Raw genomic sequence first — 21985 nt, forward strand, 5'->3', positions numbered from 1 at the left:
GTCCCCAACTTAGATGGTTCCACTTAAGGTTCTTCGACTTTACCGTGATGCAAAAGTAACATGCCATCAGCGGAAACCGTACTTGGAATTTTGGATTTTGCTCTTTTCTAAGATGCTGGGCAGCGGCAGCGAGCTCACAGCGCCCCCCAGACACGCAATCACAAGGGTAAATAACCCATACACGTATAACCGTTCTGTACCCAGGCAGCCATTCGGTTTTTCACTTTACGTACCACATTCAGTAAATTACATGAGCTATTCGAAACTTTATTATAAAACAGGCTTTGTGTTAGATCATTTTGCCCAACTGTAGGCTTATGTAAGTGTTCTGGGTACATTTAAGGTAGGCTAGGCTAGGCTACGTTTGTATGTTAGGTGTATTCAATGCCTTTTTAACTTACAATATTTTCAACTTATGATGGGTTTATCATGATGTAACTCCATATATGTATACATAAACACACACACACATATATATGTATATAAATAATATGGATGTCAAAAACGTTATGTTGCAAGAAAGAAGCTATAGTCTTAGAACAATGATCATTTCAACGGGGGACATGGGGCATGGGAGAACTTGCTGTGGGATGGGAATGCTCTATCTTAATCAGGGTGGTGGTAACATGAGTGTATACGTGTGGAAAAGTCACCAAAATATACTCTGTGAAATGTATACCTCAATTGAAAAGGTTACATCAAAATACCATCATATCTGATGCACAGAATTGTTGTGAAGATAAAATGAAGATAGTCCGTGGAAAGTACCTATCCTGTTGGCTGGACTCAGTAAGTACAGTGAAGAATGGTTATGATGATTGTTTATGTTGTACTCATCATTACTGTTATCCTTTTAGTGGAGTCACATCTGACCCAGAAATTGGGGTCTAAAGTTCAGCACATAAGTCTTTTCTGTTAAAATCGTCCCCTGAGAAACCCTTAAATTGTCCATAAACTACAGTTTGCCTCATTTGGTACATACAGCCCTGCCCAGTAAAAGATGCTTCTATGTATAATGGATTGGGGCAGCAGGTAATAAAGACGGCTGGATGTAAGAAGCACACCTCTGTAGACAGTGAGACCACAACCAAGGGCTCAACCTGGAAGAGGCTCTTGGTACCGAGACCAAGGGCAGACTAGCCTCATGGTCACGTCCCACTCCTGCCTGGAAATGGGCTCATTGAGAATGGCAGGTATAACCACCAGACCAGGCAAATTGCTAATTGCTCGCTCATTCTCTCCCTCTCTCTCTCTCTCTTCCCCTCTCTGCCTCTCTCCCTCTCCCTCCCTCCCTCTCCCTCTCTCTGTCTCTATCTCTATCTGGATCTTTCTATTTTTCTTTCTCTCTCTCATTGAATTTGCATTAGTTAACGAAGCATAAGATACAACTTCACTGTACTGTATTTCCAGGCCTCCATCCCCAGTGCTGAAACACTGAAAGCTTTGTCTGGTCTGCCTCGGGGGATTCTTCCCAGTTCCCAGAAGGAAAGAGATAAGAGGTTAACATTATACCAAACTGCATATTATTTTGCTTGAAAATAGAACAGCCGTTGCACTACTGTTGGGTGAATCCACCATACTTCATATTTGGGTTGTCTTTCTCAGTGAATCATTTTGCAAGCTTTACACAGTCTCGGGTACCCTTGCACAATCGATGCCTAGACCTGGGAGACCATGTTGACAATTGCATCTCGGATCCAGTGCTCACTGTGGACAGACCCAGGAAGCAGCTGCCCACTGCCATGCCCTCGAGCACTGCCCTACCCCGTGGAGCCCACAGGGAACCACAGAGAAGGTGTGTTATTACCAGAGGAATGTGGCTTCAGAGTGCAGACCAGCCAGGGCTGCCCTGTGAATAGAAACCAAGGAGGGGGCAGGGCCCGTTGCTGGAGGGGCTTAGACTCTGTAATACAGGTGGGCTCCAGCCCCTCTCTTAGCACGGTGCCTGACATTCCATTAGCCCACTTGGAGAGCCTCTATGGAGGCCTGGACAGGTGTTAAATTACCTTTCGTCACCCCACGGTGTGTGAGATATGCTGCAGAAGCACATGTCACACCTCCTGAAGCAGGAGGCTCTGCCAGGGATTTTCTCTGAGCACAGAGACCTGGAGACTCTTTCACTTTTGACTTAGAAATGACCTGGATCAAGCACCCAGCTTTCTAAACATGACAGGATGATAAAAATATTCTCTGACAGCGTCTCCGTGTGAGACAGAAGACTCCGAGCTGAGCTCCAAAGCCAGAAGAGTGAGTGTCATCCCTTCTCTTATCCAGTGTCCACTTATCATGCACAAGAACCTGCCCAGGCTGGCAAAGGGGCCACGGGAGATCAATAATGATTAGAAAAAGAATTTAATGTCTGTCTATAGAGTATCAGTCTTAGTTTTACTATTTATTCATGTGTTTACCTCCCCTCACCCCACCCCTATCAAGCACACTCTGACCAACTTGAGGGCAGGAGACCATGTCTTTTTATCCTTGTAACTCTGCAGCCAGCAATGCATCTTTAATAAAACAGGTTCTTGCTTTAAAAAAAAAAAAAGAATCTGAAATAAATCACACCTACTCCCTAGGTGTTTAAGGCTTAGGTGAAAAGAAGGAACATGTGAACATGAAAAAGTAAAGTTCAAGGACATCCAACTATTTTTCACAAACCTACACTAGGTGTCCGCCATGGGCCAGGCACTGCACCCCCTTTGGAGAATCAGAATGAGTCTGACATCGTGAGCCCTGCAGCGAGTCACATCCCAACAGTGGAGCTGGGCAATTAAATAAATCATTACGCAGAGTGACAGGGAGTAAGAGAGGTGTATCAAGAGCCCGTCCAAGCACAGAGAAGTGAGTTAATAATTTACACCCGGGTGTGTCCGAAAAACATTTGAATTTTGGCGTGCTGAGTAAGTAGGACTTAGCCAAGGAGGCAAAGTGAGGAAGGGCCGAGAATAGCATGAACAACGGCCGGGTGGCTGGACAGACGTGAAGTACCATGGCGGGAAGGCTGGAAAAGGTCATGAAGGGCCTTGTGCCCAGGTTTAGAGCTTGAACTTGGCCCAGGCGGGAGGAGGAATGGGGAGATGAGAGGGCAGCCCGGCAACAGTGTCGGGTGTGGCCGGGAGGGTAAGAGGCAGGAGGTGGGGAAGCCCGGGTGAGCGCCGTGCGGCTGGAGGGCAGGAACAGGGCTCACGGGCAGCTTCGCCGTGGCATTTGGAGCAGAAGAATTCTCAGTCCGATTCCATGATGGCATCAGCACTGATTGCCTACAGAAGATCTCTCGGCACTCACTCCCCGGGAACCTGGAGAAACGTGTTAAACCCTTTCCCTGCTCCCCGGCAGCTTTCTGCCTCCCTTCCGCCCAAAGTCACAAACTGAAGACAAGAGATTCTTAATCACATACCTTCTGATTTCCCAGTGTACTTTTCCAACCAGTGAGAAAATGTTCCTCACTGAAGGGTTTGCTTTGTTCTTAAAAGAATTGGGCCATGTTTCTCTCCAGAATCTTAAGAACAATTACAAACGTGAAAAGACATGGTTTTCCAATAAGGGGATAAAAAAGAAGCGGAAGATACAGTTCTTGCCCTTGAAAGATGAACAAGACAGGTTCTGTTTACCCCACTGTGGCGGAGCAAAACCTCTGGATTGCACCAAACAAGGGACAGGGCAAATCCAGAGTCTGCCCCATCTTCCTCAGGCCCCTCGGGCTTAGGACGACTCATATTCAAAGTCATCAATCTTTAACCCAACAGCATCAATTACTAGAAGTAGTTTCCCTTTCTTATTACCTCATCTGATGATGTTTGTCATTCATCACGGAAAATGAAAAGTCATTCACATGGCTCCCCAGTGCCTCCCTCCATTCATCGGAGGAGGCCAAGTTGGCCAGAATGTGGCTTGTCCTCTTCCCAAAGGACCTTAGTTTGAGCCCAAATGAAGCAGAAGCAGACCCTGAGGCCAAGAATCAGGCTCAAGAGTGACATCGGTATCATACAATAAACACAGAAATGGAAACTGAGAGCAGGCAAGTGACTCCACCAAGGTCTTACCAACATGATGGTTAATATCCATGAATTTTAACTAGGAAACTTCAGTTGGATGGGATACTATCAAATATATGTTTTTCTGAGTTGGCTGCAACCACAGGAGGATTCTTTCCATTTCACACACACACACACACACACACACACACACACACACACACACATGCTGAATTGCACGTGGAAAAGAAATAAACTCTCTGTTACAAGTTCCACAAACCTAAAGTAATGACAAATGTCACGATATCAAGCTTTTCGATGTCCAGGGGGTTGGAGCAGAGTCTAGTCTTCCTGGGGTGGCTCATCCACCTGATATCAAGCCCATGACTCACCTGGCTCCTCCTCCAATCACACCCATCACATCCTTGTCACACCCATCATGTGCCGGATGCTTCAAGCATTGTCCCAAGCCCTCACGATAGCCCTGGAAAGAAGAAAATGCTGTCTGCGTTTTACAGACTGTGACTCATCAGCTATTGGTGGAGCCATGATACAAACCCAGACCTGTGTGAGTCAAAGCCTACCCTCTTGACAACACAACACGTTCCTCATTAAGAAGGAATTGTTCTAACGTCAGCACCGCCTGCCTTCTTCATTCATTCAGAAATCTCTACGGAGCATCTCTTTTGGGCAGGGCCCCCCCTTTGAGGAGGTCAGCAGTGGGGAAATCATAAAGAAATTATAAAACTCCCAGTGTTTCTATGGGACAGGAATTGAACTCAGCTTCCGATGGGCATCGAGCATTAAAGGAGAAATCACGCAGGGCTGCCATTACTGTTCATGTGTCTGCCTTTGCATTTTGGATGATGGCCACAGCAGAGTACTTAAAACTGAGGAAGTACTGATGTTGATCAATCCTCCTATCTGATAGATGGGGAAACTGCAAGTCACCGAGTGGATGTGCCTTGCCTGTGCTTCACATTGAGTCAATGACAGAGTCAAGAAGGAAACTCAGGCCTGCTGACTCCCAGTCCAGTGCTCTTTCTGGGACCAGGGGAGGAGCCACCTTGGGGAGATCTTGCCAGCTGCCTCGTCATGTCTACTTCCAGACGTGCTGCTCATCTGACTCATCCCTCAGACTCACCTCCCCTCTCTCCGTCTGACCCACAGACGCCCTCTCTTCTCCAGGCCTCCCAGGCAGCCCCACTCCCCTGCACAGCCTGTCTGTCCCTTGATTCGGCTCATAGGTGGGTCTCATCCTGTTCAGTGATGGCCGGGATACCTAATGCCCATCAAGCACATACAGACCCTCTGGGCAGCCTGGCCAACAATCTCACTTTAGGGAGCAAATAAATCCCAGACCTATGAGAGACTGGGGGAGGGTGATGCATCCACAGCAAGCCATTCGGGAGACATGCCATTTTCTAGGACTTTGCTGTGACAACTTTGGAATGTACTTGGGCCATTTGAACAAAGGCAGGTCCGTAACAGGCAGGCTCCCCTGCCCTCTGGAATGAGAAACCACCCAAGCTCAATAGAGGTTCTCTTAAAATAAGAACAAACTTGAACACCCGGTAGATGGGGGTAGGTTAATGGGAAAGGAAGCGCATGGCAAGGCAGGGAGGGAAAGGAAGGGAAGAGAATGAAAGGGAGTTTTGCTCAAGATCTATTGATTGTTTTTAACTCATAATGATAAAAAGATTTTTAAGGATGTTTTTGGAATTTAAATGCTATGCACCAATTATAGCTTTCTCCCTTTGACGCTAACCAGGGGATTGGAAACTTTGAACAGTTCGGGGGTTATTTTGTCCCAGACCTGATGCCTCGTGGTGTGTAGGAGGTAGAAGACAGTGAGCTTCAATGACTCTCTGCAGTGGGTGATACGGGATGGTGAGCCGTACATCCTATAGATGAGAGGTAGGACCCAACCTCAAGGATTCAATTACTGTTGGTTATTTCGATGTTGGTTTTCTCAGGGAAAAAGACCAGGAGAGAGGGTGGAAGGGCTCTGTCAGCCAGGACTAAGAGTTTGAACTTCACCCTGTAAGCAAAGGTGATACATGACCATTTAACCAAGGGAATACCATGAGGAAACTTGTGTTTTGGAAAGCTTGCAATGTGGAGCCTGATAGGGGGGCAACATAGCCTAATGGTTACCTAGCCTCAAAGAACACTGGCTTTGAGGTCACGCCCAGTGTGCATCTCACTCTAGCTCTTCCTCCTATCAATGGCGTCACTCTGGGCAAGTTATTTAACCTCTCTGGACCTTTGTTTCTCGTAAGTAAAATAAGCATATCAACTATACCTATCTCAGTGGCTTGACCTAAGTGGGATAATCTATCTAATGACCTGTCACATATATACATCTCCATAAGTGGTCCCTATAGTTTTCTGTATTCTCTTCCTAAGTCATAAATGTACAGAGAGAAATTAGAGCAACTGCTTCTCAATGACTGCCCCCAAGGCCAAGCCTGTGTCATCCACACTTCTAGGAGCCACTCTCCTCCCTATAGCCCTGCCTTCTGTTCTGAGTAGGAGCTGTTATCTTCCCAGCCCTACCTCTCAGCCACAGTGATTGGCCCAGGGCTTGGACATGGGACCCCTAGTCTGACCAAGCAGACTCTTTTCCTCAAAGAGCATTAACTGATACTGGAGAGAAGATCCCTTTCCCTCTTACTGGCGAACTTTTGAGATGTGAGTCTGGATGCTGCAGGTGACCCTGCAGGTATGGAGGGAATTTACAAGGAGAGTGTAAAGCTGAAGACAGAGATGAGACATAGAGGGACAGTCCTTGTGGCATCTGAAGACCTATTTCTCTGCATGGACTTGCCCTGGTTTTCCATGGCCTGGTTTTTCATTTTGTTCTTTAATTCCATGAGCTGTTCTAAAAGCCTTCTAATAAATACTATTTTTCGCTTAAACTAGTTCAAGTTTGGTGTCCATGGTTTGTTACCAAACCCTCTGATTTAATGTGACCACTGACTGACCTTAGCTTCAGCACATCCCATTAGACCTCTGTAATTACCCATATTCCCCCAAACCACTTCAAACAAATATTTTGTTTCCTTATGATTTGAAGTACATTAATCTCTAAAGATAAAACATATAAAAATGAAATCAAATTTCATTTGTAGTACACTTAATGAACCGACTCTATTAAAGACAAAAGTGACAAAAGTAGTTCTGTCCCAGGATATCCGGGTTATTTGTCAGAACCTCCATCAGCCCGGTTGACCAGCCCACTTGAGTGTAGTAAATCTCCAAAGGTTGATAATCATCGAATATCCTTCACTTATATTTATTGTCCATTCCAAAATTGACATTCCCCATTGGACATTTAATCATGGATTGCTTAGTTAAGCATTTTCTCTGTTCAGAGGAGCACATCAGAAATTGATTCCCTGATAGAATGAGGTAGGAGATGAAGCACAAATTCAACAACACGCGTTTAGACTTCTCTCCTTTCACCTTTGGGGTTTGGACACTTCATTCACCAAAGTGAAAGGTAAGGACTTTAAGACAGAAAACCAATTTGGATGCTGGAATCCAACCAACAACCGTGTCCCAGGGCAAAAGGCCAGTCCAAAGGGGCCTAACATCCATCTCTCAGTACCTTCCAAACACTACGGCCCACCCAGGTCAGAGTCAAGGAAGCTGGTTCTTTGTTCTCAAGGACCATGAGGCTGACAGGTGAAAAAGTTTCACTGGGGCAGAGGAAATGAAATTGAATTCAAGTTGGAGGTTATTTGTCTTCCCCATGACCTACGGTGGTCTCCAGTGTCAGCACAAGTGCCAGTGGTCAAACTCACATCTGTGAGTCAATTACTGGGTACCTGCGTTCAAAAACAGTTCTGATGCGTTAGATTTAAAATGGTTTAAACGTATTGAACAGAAAGGGGAAAGAAGAGGGAACCAAACCCCTTCAGGGATTTTGTTTGAATCTACAAAAAGGCTGGATTGAAACCTGCAGAGTATTTATAAAGAAGCTGTAAGATCTTTTATTCGTTTGAAAGGAGTTGGAAGAGAGACACAGGAAGTGAGGCAGGAGAGACACTGCTGCAGCAGCGGGGGGAGGGGGAAACAACGTCGTAACATTGGCCAAAATGATCATTTTCTCCAGTTGGGAGGATGTTCACCCTTGCCATCACTGGTTCATGGCCAGATCTGAGTAAGAGTCCCACCTCTACCACTCACTAGTTCCATAAAATGTCACTTCCATTCTATGAATCTCAGTGCCCTCACCTGTAAATTGGAAATAAACTCCACACACAGGGTTTGGTGAAGATCCAAATGAAATAATAGATGTGAAAGTCCTTTATAAGCTATTGAGAGCCACGCAGATTCTAGTTATACTTATGATTGGTTTAATTTAAGTCACAGGATATACCACCCATGGAATGGAAATCCTGACAAAGAGCCCAGGGCAAAATTCAGATGAGAACAGTCAAGACTGGAAAAGATAAGGTCCAGGCAAAAAGCAATTTCCATTAGAGTCATTTGTTAAAGTCTCAAGCCATTAATCTTGTGCCAAGTTCTGAGGCCCACAGATCCACACGCTTGCCTTAGCTGAATAAGACAGGTAGCTGATATTAGATGATCACCTATGAGTGATTTCTCAGTTTTACTTCAAGTTCTAATTATACTAGATCTTGGTGCAGAGCCAGTTGGAGTTATCCAGATAGCCGTTCCTAATAGTTCTGCCTCTTGTGCATACCCTAACTAGTGCCACTGCCTCCTAGTGGTGTGTTTTTTAATTGCAGGCATAATATGAATCAGAACCATGGCAACCTCTCTAGCGCTGCTTCTTAATCTTGGTTGCATGTCAGAATCACCTGAGGATTTAAAAAATACTGATGCCTGAAGCCAACCTCCAGAGATTATGATTTAATTGCTTTTGGTGCATCCTGGGCATTGAGACGTTTAAAGCTTCCCCAGGTATTTCTACTGTATGGCCAAGTTCAAGAACCATTACTCTAGAGCAGAGGTAAGCGAACTTTTCTGTAAAGGGCCAGAAAAGTGATTGTTTTAGGCTGTTCGGGTCATATGGTCTCTGTCACTGTAGAGACAGAGACTACACAACTCTGCCCTCATAGTGTAAACGTGCCAGAGACAATATATAAACAGATGAGCATGGCTGTGCTCCAACAAAACTTTACTCACAAAAGTAAGTAGCAGGCCATAGTTTGCCAACACCTTCTCTAGAGATTTGTTAAAGTGAGGTCTGCGGACCCGCACCATGGACAGTACCTGGGAGCTTGTGACAAATGCAGAACTTCAGGCCTCAGCAAGATCCCCATATGATATGTATGCACAGTCAAGCTTGCGAGGCACTGCTCCAGAGGGTACACTTTGTGAATCCAGCCCTGCCAGCATCACAGCACTGAAGTGGAGCGTTCCCATCTCTGTCAGCATCTCCCGTGCCTGTCACCTCTATCAGCCTGGCTGTCTCCTAGCTGCCACATTTCTGTAGCATCCTTTCCTTGGTGACTCAGACAATCTGAGTAGCTGTCTACATTTGATTATGGTGTTTCCAAAGGGTCAACAGAGCCACACACTCAGTTTCTATTTTTCATAATAATATACGGAGAGGGCGTGGCTGTCGAGCCATATCAGGTGATATGCCCCTTCTCTCAGGAACTATCCATTTAAACTTGTCAAATGTCATACAGCTCCCCAAACACCCCCTGCTGCTTCAAGCCTCTGTGCCTTATGTATGGTATTGTGCTTTGGGGGAAAGTCGTGTGAGTCATCTTGCCACCAGGCAAGTGTACCCAACCTTAAAAATAACAAGCATGGGTGAGACCTTCTGACCACTCCCATCCAGACTGAATCACTTCTTCCCCATTCTAGCCCCATGCCCTGTACACACCTCTGCTCTAACCCTTAGCACATTTATGGTACTAATGAGCTCACCAGTGTGTCTCTCCAGATGATCCTGAGCCCCTCTGGCCAGGCTCACGTATCATTCCCTACCGCATCCGTGCGCCTAAAGCTGGGCTTTAATAGGATAGATGCCTAATAAATTGATGTTGGTTTTAATTCAACTGACCTAAAAGTGCGTTAACATTTCTTTTGTAACTGGCATGCTAACCTAATCACCACAGAAGCCTTTTAGTGAGGAATACGGTTCACAAAAACGTTGCTCTCTAGAACAAACTTTGGGAAATGCTGCCTCTTAGACAATAGCCCTGGTGCAGATCACATACTCGATAGCTTGTAATATCCCCTAGAACTTGAATTATGGCTCTGGCCCTTGCCCAGCAATAAGGAAGAGGTGGGAGAGGGGCTGACAGGATGAATTTGGTGCCTACCCCCCTGAGCCATCTTTCCTGAAAGATAGTTGCAGGATTGTCTCAGGGACACATTAGAATTCCCACCTGACAGAGGAGGAAACTGGCTTAACATGTTAGGGCTTTGCCACTGACTTAGTGACACAGCCAGGGCCAGAATCCAAATCCAGAATTGTGTCCAGAACAGCAAGGCAGACTCCTTTACAAGGAGTTTCTCCGGAGGTCACCATCTGTCATCATGTCCCTTTTCCCACCTGGCCTACCTAAACCAGACCTGGATAGGAGGGGAGAGAGAGAAGTATGTATCTTCAGGAGAACTTCACATCTACATCAGAGCTGTGGAGTGGTCGGCAATGAGATGTTTTTCCATTACAGATGCCAATCCAACTTTTGGCTGAATGAGAAGTCGCTCCAAAATGCTCACCTGTCTTATCCCTCAGTCTGTTTGGAGCTGACATTTTGGCAAGCCTTCCACCCAAGAATCCTGCCATTTGGACAAAGCAGCGCAGCCAGGGTAGAGTCTTGGCAGCAAATACAGCATTGGGGACCTTAGTCCTGACTCCCTGCCCTGTCCTCTCTCTGCTCTACTCTGGGCAGCCCCACCCTCCCATGTGCCAACGCCCCCATTGGACAGTCAAGGTTTGTGCACAAGCACGTGAGCACCTGGACGAATCCCTGCACGTATGAACAAAGGGGAGGCCTGACGAGTGACCCCATCACATCTTATCGTGCAATAGCTTGAGGAAAGTGAGGAGGGAGCCAGCCGGTGGTCTGTCTGCCTTTGGCATCACCTACCCCGGGCTCAGCCAAAAGTGAGGAACCCATGCTAACCCATGAAGTGGCACTGAAAAAGCTCCCTCTCCTCGCCGGGCTTCAGTTACCATGCCTCTCAAGGGAACACGTTAGACGTGGAAGGAGTAACTGCTGCTACTCATTCACACTTGCTGTGTGCTCTGTGCTTCACGTGAATTATCTCATTTGATCTCAACAACGAAGCCATCCTCCAGAAGGGAAGCCCTGAGTCGGTTGGGTTGGTGTTGCCCAGAAGCAGACCCTGAGACAAAATTGAAAAGCACGTAGCTGATTTGAGAGGTGATCCTAGGAAATATCAGTAGGGAAGTGGGGAAGTAACACAAGAAAGGTACCCAGGCAACAAACAGTGCGCTATTAAGCCAGCTACACGGTGGTGACTGGATCAATCCAATGGGGAAGGTCTATGGAGTAAGCCTGCTGCTTCTACCAACAATCTCACCCAAGAGACAAGGGAGCTACAGTACTTACATTAGACTGAACCAACAAAGTTACCATTATCCGATCATGTGTGACCTAAAGAAATGGCAATTTCACGTGGTTCAACGTAATGTTAATTCCAAGTGTTGTTGGTTGAGAACTGCTGGGCAGGGGAAGGGAAGTGTTAATTACATGGCCCTTCCACCCTCCCCTCCCCCACAGAGGAGCTTTCCAAGTTCTAGGGGAAATCCCTTAGGCGTGGAGATGCAGACACTGCCAGTGGGATGGGAACGCACTGAACAGTCTTAGTGGGCCCTGACGGGGGCCCTGACAGAGCATTCTGCCCTGACCAGGAGAACTGGGATCCAGTCGGGATTCAAACCCAGGGTGTCTGTCTCTGTAGCTCATGTTATGTAGCCCACATACTGCCTCCACTCAATTTCTAAGACTCTATCATTTCCCTGAATTACAGAATCCTATGCTAAGATTCTAGAAGTCTTCAACTACAAAATCTACAACTCAAAGACACAAAGTCTTAAACAGCGGGACAAGCCAAGCCAATTAGCCAAGGTTGGGTATTCACTGATCTATTTCACTTCTCAAGTATACACAATGTTCCAGATTCTGCACTGGGCTCAAAGGCTACATGCTGAGGAATACTGCCTTGAGAAGATGGATTAATACACCAACATATATCAAGAGACGGAGTCAGAGCAGCGCTCGAGCTGGTGCTGGAGGCCAGAGGAGGGTCACGTGGCTTTTGGAGGGAAGGAAGTGGCCTCCCGCATGGAAGCACACAGTCTGAGCTGGAAAGAGAGCAAGCCAGGCCAGCGTATGCACACCTCCCCCGAACAGTCATTCCAAGGGGATGACAAATGCGCTTTGTGGAATGGGATTTACAGAGTTGCTCAGGACCCCAATTCTTGAAGTGTTGCCCATTAACTTGTGTTTCAAACTTTTAGGAATGAGTTATGACATACCACCTTGAAAATTCAATTACCTCAGCAAGACATTCAGCATAAATCAAAGGTGTCTACAGCGTGGAGATGCATTAGAGCTCGTGCACAGAGGGGAAGTGACTCGCCCAAGGTCGTAATGCAAACTGTAGGATCGGCTGAGAGAGATTCCTAACCCATAACGTTGCCCAAATTGGCATGGGTTGGGAAACAGAGCACTTGCCTTTTCAACAGATGCTCTCCATCGCTATCATCAGAGTACAAGAGAGAAAAGCCCTGCGCAGGGAATCAGAGCCCCTGACGTGGACTCTGAGCTCCCCGACAGCCTCCATGTCTGATCAGTAACATGGGAATCACTGTGACAGTCCCGGAGAACTAAATGAGGTCATGTCAGAAGACATTAGGATAAATGGTACATAGTCCGGCAAATGCAAGGGGTTGGTCATAATCTTTACTATCCCTGATTAGGGGTTATTATTGTTTGTTGTACCTGGAATGATGACAGCTAACTTGATTCCTGTTTTGAAGGTATTTCTGTCCAACTTAAGAACGTTTAACAAATTTCTGTTATACTTCATAAAGTATATTTGAAAAATTCAAACACCACAGAGAGTTTAAAATAAAAAGTAAAAGTCCCCCCCATAGCAACCCCTGTTGATATAACAGTTTCTGATAGACCCTTCCAGAAAATGATTTCTGCATATAACACTATGCATGTGTGTGTGTGTTTTCCATTGTTCCACACATTGCTTTTTTTTTTTTTTCATGTAACAATACACCTCGGACGGGTGTTCATGTAACAATACACCTTGGGCTGCTTTTTTTAAGCAGGAAAGAGTGTGCCATTAATGGATAAACCAGAAATCATTTAACCAGACCCCTGTTGATGGTCATTTGTGGTCTAGTTGGGGATTTTTTTCCTATTACAATAGAGGTGCCATGAGCACCCCATACACGCATTAAGAGCATGGCCAGGATCAGGGCACATACCTGAGCATACGTTCTTAGACCTGAAATTGCTGGCCAGACACCATGTGCATTTAAAGTCTTGAAAGATGTAGTTACACTGTAGTTCAGAGAGGTCACACTAGCAACCCCCCACACACCCTTCTCCCACTTTAACTGTATGTGGAAGTGTCCCTTTCCTGAATCTCTAGTCAACCCCAAAAAAGAAAAAACTTCCTAATATTTGCCAGTCTGAGAAGTGAAAAATGGCATCTTGTTACTATTTTGATCTGTGTTCTCTTTTATCATGACTAACAGTGAATGTCTTTCCATATGTTGATTGGCAATTATTGTGCAGTGTTGTTTTCTCTAGAAGTGTGTGTGTGTGTGTGTGTGTGTGTGTGTGTGTGTGTGTGTGTGTGTGTGTGTGTCAGAGAAAGAGAGAGAGAGATGAGGTGGGAGTTCCCGTATTAACTGCCTGTTTATAGAGCCCTTGCCCTTTTTAAACTTTTATTTTTCATATCACTTTATATAACCCTCTTATAACTCAGAAGAGCAGCCTTGGGTGAAAAGGCATAAACTGTTTCTTTCCTGATATATTGTTACTTTTATTTCTTTATCATGTTTTTGCCATGGATTTTTTTTAACATATAAAATAAACTTTTAACTGATCTTCCCCCTTCCACACTTGCCACAACTGTGATCATTTTAAAACTGAAGACAGATCACTTTGCTTCTTTGCTTACAACCTTCCTGTTCTTTTCCATCATTCTTAGAATAAATTCCACAGTTCTGCCTTGACCTTGGAGGCCCCTCCTGGTGTAGACGCTGCCTGTATCTCCGGCCTCACTACACCGTCCTCCTCATTCCAAGCATACTTGCACTCTTTCCCATGTCAGTTTCTTTATACCTTGCTTTCTCTCCTTCCGGAATGTTCTTTCCTCCTCCCTTTCTTCCCTCCTCCCTTTCTTCAAGGTCACAGCTTAAATGTCCCTTGTCATGTAGACTTACATGATCCCCCCAATTAAAGGCACGTCTTCCTCTGCTATTTTCTACCTCAGCTCCTTGTTTGCCTCTCTGGTTGCATTTATCACAACATATAGATACTTATTTGTTTGCTTCCTTCTGCTTTCCTCTCCAGAATATAAGCTCCACGAGGGCAGGGCCTTGTGGGTCTTGCTCACCATTGCATCCCCAGCGTCTCCATCAGTGCCTGAAACAATGTGGGTCCTCGCCACCTATTTATTTAATGCATTAATCATTTATCATTCCCTTCCTTTATAGCTTTTCACTTTTTCTGGGCAGCTTGGAAAGGTACTTATCTCTCCTTTCATTTTCAGGCTTAAAATCATTCATTGAGACTCAGGTTTATTCTGTTACAGGTATTGTTTATATGCACTGGGTTACTGGGGTGAACAAGACGAGGCAACACAGCTGCCCTCCAAGGGCTCGGATCCCAGTATAGGGATGACAGACCAACCACAAATTGAGACTGGAGGAAGAAATAATTTTAGAGGATGGCAAGAGCTATGGAGAAAATAATGCAGGAGAATATGAAAGAGGATGGAGGCGGCCGGGTCTCGTGAGAAGGAGGAAGCCATGGGAAGAGCCGAGGAAGAGCATGCAAGCGGGATAACAGCAGGTGCAGCTTCAGTGCACGAAGGAGCTTGCTGAGTCCGGAGAACAGAGAGGAGGGAGCCGCGCATCCTCAGAACAGAGAGCAGGGCAAGGGAGGTGGGGCATCGCTCACAGAGGTGGGAGGGGCCTCCGCCGTACATCACGGGGACGCTCTTCTAAAGGGGCAGCCACTGCGGGGCTCCAAACCAGGGAGTGGCATCCGACTTTGGTGTTTAGAAATAATCACCCTCTGATCCATCTAGTGAAAGAAACAAGGAACTGGAAACCTAGCTTTATAATTTTTTTTTTCTCCAAACGACTGGTCAGTTGTCCCATTTATTGAATAATCCATACTTCCCTCCCCTAGATTTAAGTGGAAGTGCTTTTTAACATATACCAAAATTCCCTTGGGTATTTAGTATATATGGGGATGGGGGAGAGGGTGGTCCCTTCTGTTCATTTGTTTCCTGAAACCAAACATATTGATTATTGTACAACAGCTTCATGATACATTCTGAGATCTGTTGGTACCATCCCTCCCCTTATTACTGTTTTTTACAGAATTGCCCTATTTTTGCACATTTTCCCCCAGGTGACTTTTGAATCCTTCTGACAAATTTTGAAAGTGAAATCCTCTTACTGTCTTAATTGGGATTCATTGGGTTTATAGATTAATTTATTTATAAATAGATTAAAGAGAAGTTACACCTTTACAATATTAAGATTTTCTACTAATAAGCACGACCTATATCTACTTGATCCCAGTGTTTTCAGTTTTTTCATACACCAACTTAACAGGTATTGATTTATTAAAATAACATATAACTTGATTGCAAAAAGCTCGTTATAGAAATTTGGAAAACAGAAACATAAAATATAAAAGAAAATACAGAAGCAAATAAAAATCCCACATAATTGCATCACACACAGAGCTGCACTGTCAACGGGCTCTTGTGCGGGCAGCAGGCGCGTGGGGACGGGGCATTCTCATACGCATACTGAGTTTTCCATTGTTTAAAAATGAAACTTCTTCACATTTGGTCCCATATAGTAAATATTCTCTCAACCACAATTATAATGACTGCCCAAAATTACATCACATAAATATACTATCATTTATTCAACCACTCTTCAATTGTTAAACATTTCAGGGATTTTTTTGCAATGTTCTGTTCTAAGCGGTACTACAGTGAACACACTTGTAAATAGGTATTTGTTCTCCTCGTTATTTCTTTTTTTAAAAAAATTATTTATTTATTTTTGGCTGTGTTGGGTCTCCGTTTCTGTGTAAGGGCTTTCTCCAGTTGCGGCAAGCGGGGGCCACCCCTCATCGCGGTGCGCGGGCCTCTCACTGTCGCGGCCTCTCCTGTTGCGGAGCACAGGCTCCAGATGTGCAGGCTCAGCAGTTGTGGCTCACGGGCTTAGCTGCTCCGCGGCATGTGGGGTCTTCCCAGACCCGGGCTCGAACCCGTGTCCCCTGCATTGGCAGGCAGCTTCTTAACCACTGCACCACCAGGGAAGCCCCGGGAAGCCCCGGGAAGCTCCGGGAAGCTCCGGGAAGCTCCGGGAAGCTCCGGGAAGCCCTGGGAAGCCCCGGGAAGCCACTGATTATTTCTTAAAGATGGCTTCTTTGACTTCACCGGTGGGTTCATGTCCTTTGCTGGTTTTCCCCCTGTTGTGCAAGATCACTTTGTCTAGTAAAGATTTTGACCCTTTGTCTGCCAAACATTTGCTGAAGTTTACCTAGCTTGTTGTCAGCTTTTTTAATTGTATAGAGTATATTGAATGGGAGAGGGTTGAATTTTTTTACTAACTAAGGGTTTGGTGAAAGATGAGGCTCTATCTAACTTGATAGTCCTTGCAAATGGCCAATTTTCTCAATATAATTTGTTGAACCATTTGCCCTTATTATTTTCTTTCTGAAGCCTTTTTAATCTATACCAAGTTCTAGTTTACATAGGACCATCGATTCTATTCCATTGACCTGTCAGTTGATTCTTACAACAGTGACAAACTGTTTTAATTACTAGTTTCATAATGCATTTCAATAATCAGAAGGTAAGGATCCCCTTGTTGTTCTTCCTTTTTCAGAATACTCTAATTCTGAACCAGAATAGAAAGTCACTTCACTTGAACAGCAGGAAGGCCATACATGTTGACTGTTGTGTTTGTATAAGAATTCATCCCATGCCAAGTGTACTACCTCGGCTGACATGGAAGAGCTGGGAAAAGACCTTGGACCCTGACTGCCTAGTTCCCTGAAACGAAGGAGCTCATTAAAAACTACAGTTCCCAAAATGCACTACTCCAGGGTTCTGTCTGGCCCCTCCACCATCCACTGCACTGTGACCTGTGATCCTGGGCCACACTTCTCTGGACAGCGAGTCCCTCCATCAGGTCCCAGACAGTGCCCGGGGAAGTGCTGGGGTCATGGCTGAGAGAGGGAAGCAAGTAGAAATGTGCTCTGAGGCCTCAAATACAGAACTACTGTTTAGGGAGATAGACGTCCAGGTCTCAGGTTAGATGGGACCCTGGCCCTATGCCTCAAGAATGGTATAGAGAGGGAGAGACCCCAGGCCTACCTTCTTTCCATTAAGCTGATCAATTCATTCTGATTAGAATGGAATACTTGGTCTCTAACAACAATCTTCACTCTGCCCTTTGTGGAAACTGCCTCCAGATGCCTGAGCTAGTGGGCTGCCAGTCTTGGCTTCTGATGCGGGTGTACCATTTTGCTCACTCTGTTACTTCAGATGCATTTTTGAAGGACCTTGGAGGATGCTACGTGAGAATTGCTTGCAAGATGCCACTTGGGATCAGAAGTCACCAATTATTTGTTTTAGTAAACAAATATCAGAAATATAAAATACTGACATCTTGCAATATTAAGTTTTACAAGAAGAAGCCACAATTTTCTCTGTATGTACTGTTGAGAAGACATGGAAGAAAGAAAGCAGGAACAGGTTGCTAAGGTGCTTGGGAGAGATTCCTTAGCCTATGATCTTAAAATTCGCCACCTTGCCTGGTTCCCCAGAGCTCTTCCTGGGGGCTACCACAGAGGTCCTGCTGAGAATAAGAAGCTGGTAGCTTTGTTCCCATTTTTCAAGCTTCCCTGAGAGCATTCCTCCCTCCCCTGGGGAACTTACAGCCTCCCTTGGGAGGCTATTCAAGGCTATCCTGGGTCTCTGACCATAACCACATCACAGTCATAGGCAGAATCTCCCCCTGTCCCCCAAGATTCCCATCCTCTAATTATTCAATCAGACACTAACCTAGGTATAATACTTCTGTGAGGGACTTTGCAGATGCAATTAAAGCCCCATGTCAACTGACCTTAAAAAATAGAGATGATCCAGGTGGGCCTGACCCAAACAGCTGAGCATTTATAAGCAGAGAGTTTTCTCTGGCTGGCATCAGCACAGGGAGTCAGAGAGGGTCAAAGCATGACGGGGATTTGATGTGCCTTTGCTGGTTTAATGTTGGAGGCGACCACATGAGAAGGAATGCCTACAGCCCTAAATTGCTCAGAGAAACCCCAAGTGATGCCCACCAAGGAAACGGGACCCCAGTCCTCCACCCACAAGGAACCGAATTCTGCCAATACCCTGAATGTGCTTGGAAGCAGATTCCTCCCCAGAGCTCCCAGAATATGGCTCAGCCAAGCCGTCCCCTTGGAATCAGCCTTATAAGATCCTAAGCAGAGAACCAGCCACATCGTGCCAGACTTCTGAGCTACAGAACTGTGAGCTAATAAATGGGTGTTGTTTTAAGCCGCTACGAAGCAATGGAAAATGAATACACCATTCAATGGCAACAAAATGCCCCTCCTGCCACAGGCCTCACTGTGCTAATCAGGGCAGCCAGGATTAGAGCCTCCACTCTGTCTGGATCTTTGCAGGAAACTCCCCGTCAAAGATCAAAAGTTAGCACAGCGTGGTTCATGACAGGAAAACCAACTGCTCCCCGCCTGGCCCTGTGCCACCTGATCTGAGGGGAAAGGGAGAGCCATCTACCCATATAATAGCGTCCCTGGGAGCAGGGAAGGCAGTGCAGCCAGTGTGACCCATTAACACATCAAGAGGACGCCAGGGGGATGGCATCGCAAAGGCCCCACTTTGATTTTTGCAGGCATCTCGGGGAGGAAGAAGGCAACAGAGGCTGTGTTCTGAATCCAAAGCCATCTATTTCTAGGCCTTCAAAAGGGAAAATCGTCTAAGCCCTCACAAGGGGAAGAAAAGAGAATGCAAGTTCCCGAATCCAGGCAGCCGCAAAGAGGGAGTATGGGACCAGGGAGCCAGGCAGCGGGTACCACCATCCGCTCCCTGAATGTTAAAATGCTCTCCCCGCAGACCTGACAACCACCAGCGCTCCATACCCAACCAGGTGAGATTTAGACATACTCAAGTTTGCTGAGCCTCAAATTAGCCCTTGTAAGAGCTCCTCTTCTTCAGAAGCTGGGGAATATTTGCAGTTAATCAGGCCCTAAATTCAGGCATCTGGGGAATGCTGTAGCGCCCGTGGTTTCTCCTGTTCGCCACACTTGGCCCATCTCCTGCCTTCCTCTCTCTTCCCCTCACGGTGCTGGTGAAATGCTTGGCAAACTTGTCCCACAAGTGGAAGGGAGGTTGAGAGAGAACGGAACAGTTAACACGACACATCACAGCCAAATTATAAAACACTTTTCCTGACGGGGGCAGGCAAATACTCTATCTATCCAACCACAGTCTTTTAAAAATCCCCTACCCTCCCCCCCAAAAATTTCAGTAAGTGCTTAGAATATGTTGAACACTTGGCTTGGTTCCTGCCCTACAAGAACTCCCAGCACTAGGGAGAACTAGTTCTGAACCCCAACTAGCATGACAGAGGCTTGAATTCCAATAATAATTACTAACACGTGCTGAGCACTCAGGATGGCCTCAATGCCAAGTGTTTTCCATATGCAAACTCATTCATGCCTCTTGAGTCCTTTACTGTCAACACTATTAATTAGTCCCACTTTACAGATGAGGAATCTGTGCATTAGTGAGGCTAAGGAATTTCACCCCAAGGAGATCCTTCTGGCTCATCTTCTCTGTTACTGGGAATTGGGTCCACGCAGAAATTGCAAGCTGGATGTTTCCCACACTCACGGTCCGGTTAGGGAGATAGGCTGACCACACGGAACAAGGGACAAGGCTGCAGGGCCTCCCGGAAGGGCAGGCAGGGGTCAAACATACATCTGTGACTTAGGTCAGGTGGCCCAGAAGCAGACCTGGAGAGGAGAATTTGTGTGCAAGAGATTTAGTAAGGAAGAAGGAAAAGAAACAGGGGAGTGAGAGGAGGACTTGATGAGAAAGGGAAGAAGTCAAGCAAGCGTGTGATTCAAGGCCGGCTCCCAGTTTCCGCCTGATCCCATGGGGGACTCTGGAGCATAAATTACACCCGGGGTCTGTCCTGCCTTCCGGCAGGGACCTGGCCTTTTATACTCCAGCAATGGATTCTCATTGGCTTCAGGATGCCCAGGAGGCAGTGGGACTGCCAGTAGACCAAGGGAAGACCTCCTCGGAGAGTCAGAAACAGGAACGTGCAGCGCCCTGACAGTGTCCACTACAACCTATTGGGTTGGCCAAAAGGTTCGTTCAGGTTTTTCCGTAACATCTGACAGAAAAACCCGAACAAACATTTTGGCCAACCCAATATTTGAATCCTGATCCTTCTCTCTAGCTGTGTTGCCTCAGACAAGTTGCCTAACCTCTCTGAGTCTTAGGATCTGCATCTGCAATAAGCATAAAGATTCCTACCCCTCCCTCACAGAGTTATCACAAGGATTTGATTCAATAAAATGAGGGTGCATGGTCTAAAATCAGCACCAACCCCCCATGATGTGGCATTGTGCAAATGGCAATAAAAATACTCATGTAGACCCAGGAAAAGACAAAAGTCCACTGAGCAGCTATGAGTAACTCACAAAGACTTGCAAATACTCTCCTCGGCACCAGCCCCCATCCTTCTCCACCGATGAGGAGGCCGTTTGGTAAAATTGCCTTAGCTGTGACCACACAAGCCAAATTATGTCTTCTCATCAAACCCACACACTTCTCCCCCTGAAAAACAAGCTCCCTCCTAAGAGTTTAGAGCTGCCCCATGCAAAGCCAACTACCCTACCACCCACCAAGGGTCTGTGACCTGCATCTCTATTTTGTTACCACCCAGAGGACAGGACTGGTAAAGTTTACAAAAAGGGCCCCATTTATAAGGGGGAGTGCAGAGAAATCTGTCCAGGCTTGGCAGCTGCTCCCTAATCTAGCTCCATTGTTTTAGCTCTCTCATTAAGTGGCTCTGTTCACACTGCCAGCTCCCCTTCCCAAGAAACCCAGCTATATTGAGCAGATACATAAAAGCCAACAATTAAATTGTCTTATCAAATTTTCACAGCTTAAGTTGTTCAATTGCATGGGAAATGACTAGCGTCTGTAAATAGAGGAAGAGAGTGGCAGGCCCAGAGGCTGCAGGCTGGAGCTGGGGGCGCTGAGGGCAGCTCCCTAGAAGGCGTGGGGTGCGCAGACCACACCAAACTCGGAGCGGGGCCTCCTGTGAGTCCTCAAGGGGCCCAACAGGCCTTGTCTTGAGCACCCAGGAAGCGAGGAGTAGCAGAGATTGACTGACTTCTCTGCGGTCCCCAAGACAGCCCTGGACTTGGAGACAGCAGGCAGTGTCCAAGTTCAAGGCCCCACGGCCGACCAGCTGGAGGTAACGGGCAAAGCCACTTACACGACCGAGCCTCAATTTACTTACTCCATCTAGACTAGGGCAGAGACCTGATTCCTGGTCACACCTGGTGCTTGTTCAGTGCGCCACTGAGGGTGGCCTGGTCCTCAGAGAGAGTTCTCCATGCAGCTGTGTCTAACACACCTTCCACTTTGGACTGGTACGTGGTCTGCTATACAGATCAGGCCCCAAACAGGCCCCATTCCTTCCTGCCCAGGACGGTAGGCGC

This window comes from Kogia breviceps, chromosome 18 (genome assembly GCF_026419965.1).
Source record: "Kogia breviceps isolate mKogBre1 chromosome 18, mKogBre1 haplotype 1, whole genome shotgun sequence".
In the NCBI taxonomy this organism is placed as follows: domain Eukaryota; kingdom Metazoa; phylum Chordata; class Mammalia; order Artiodactyla; family Physeteridae; genus Kogia; species Kogia breviceps.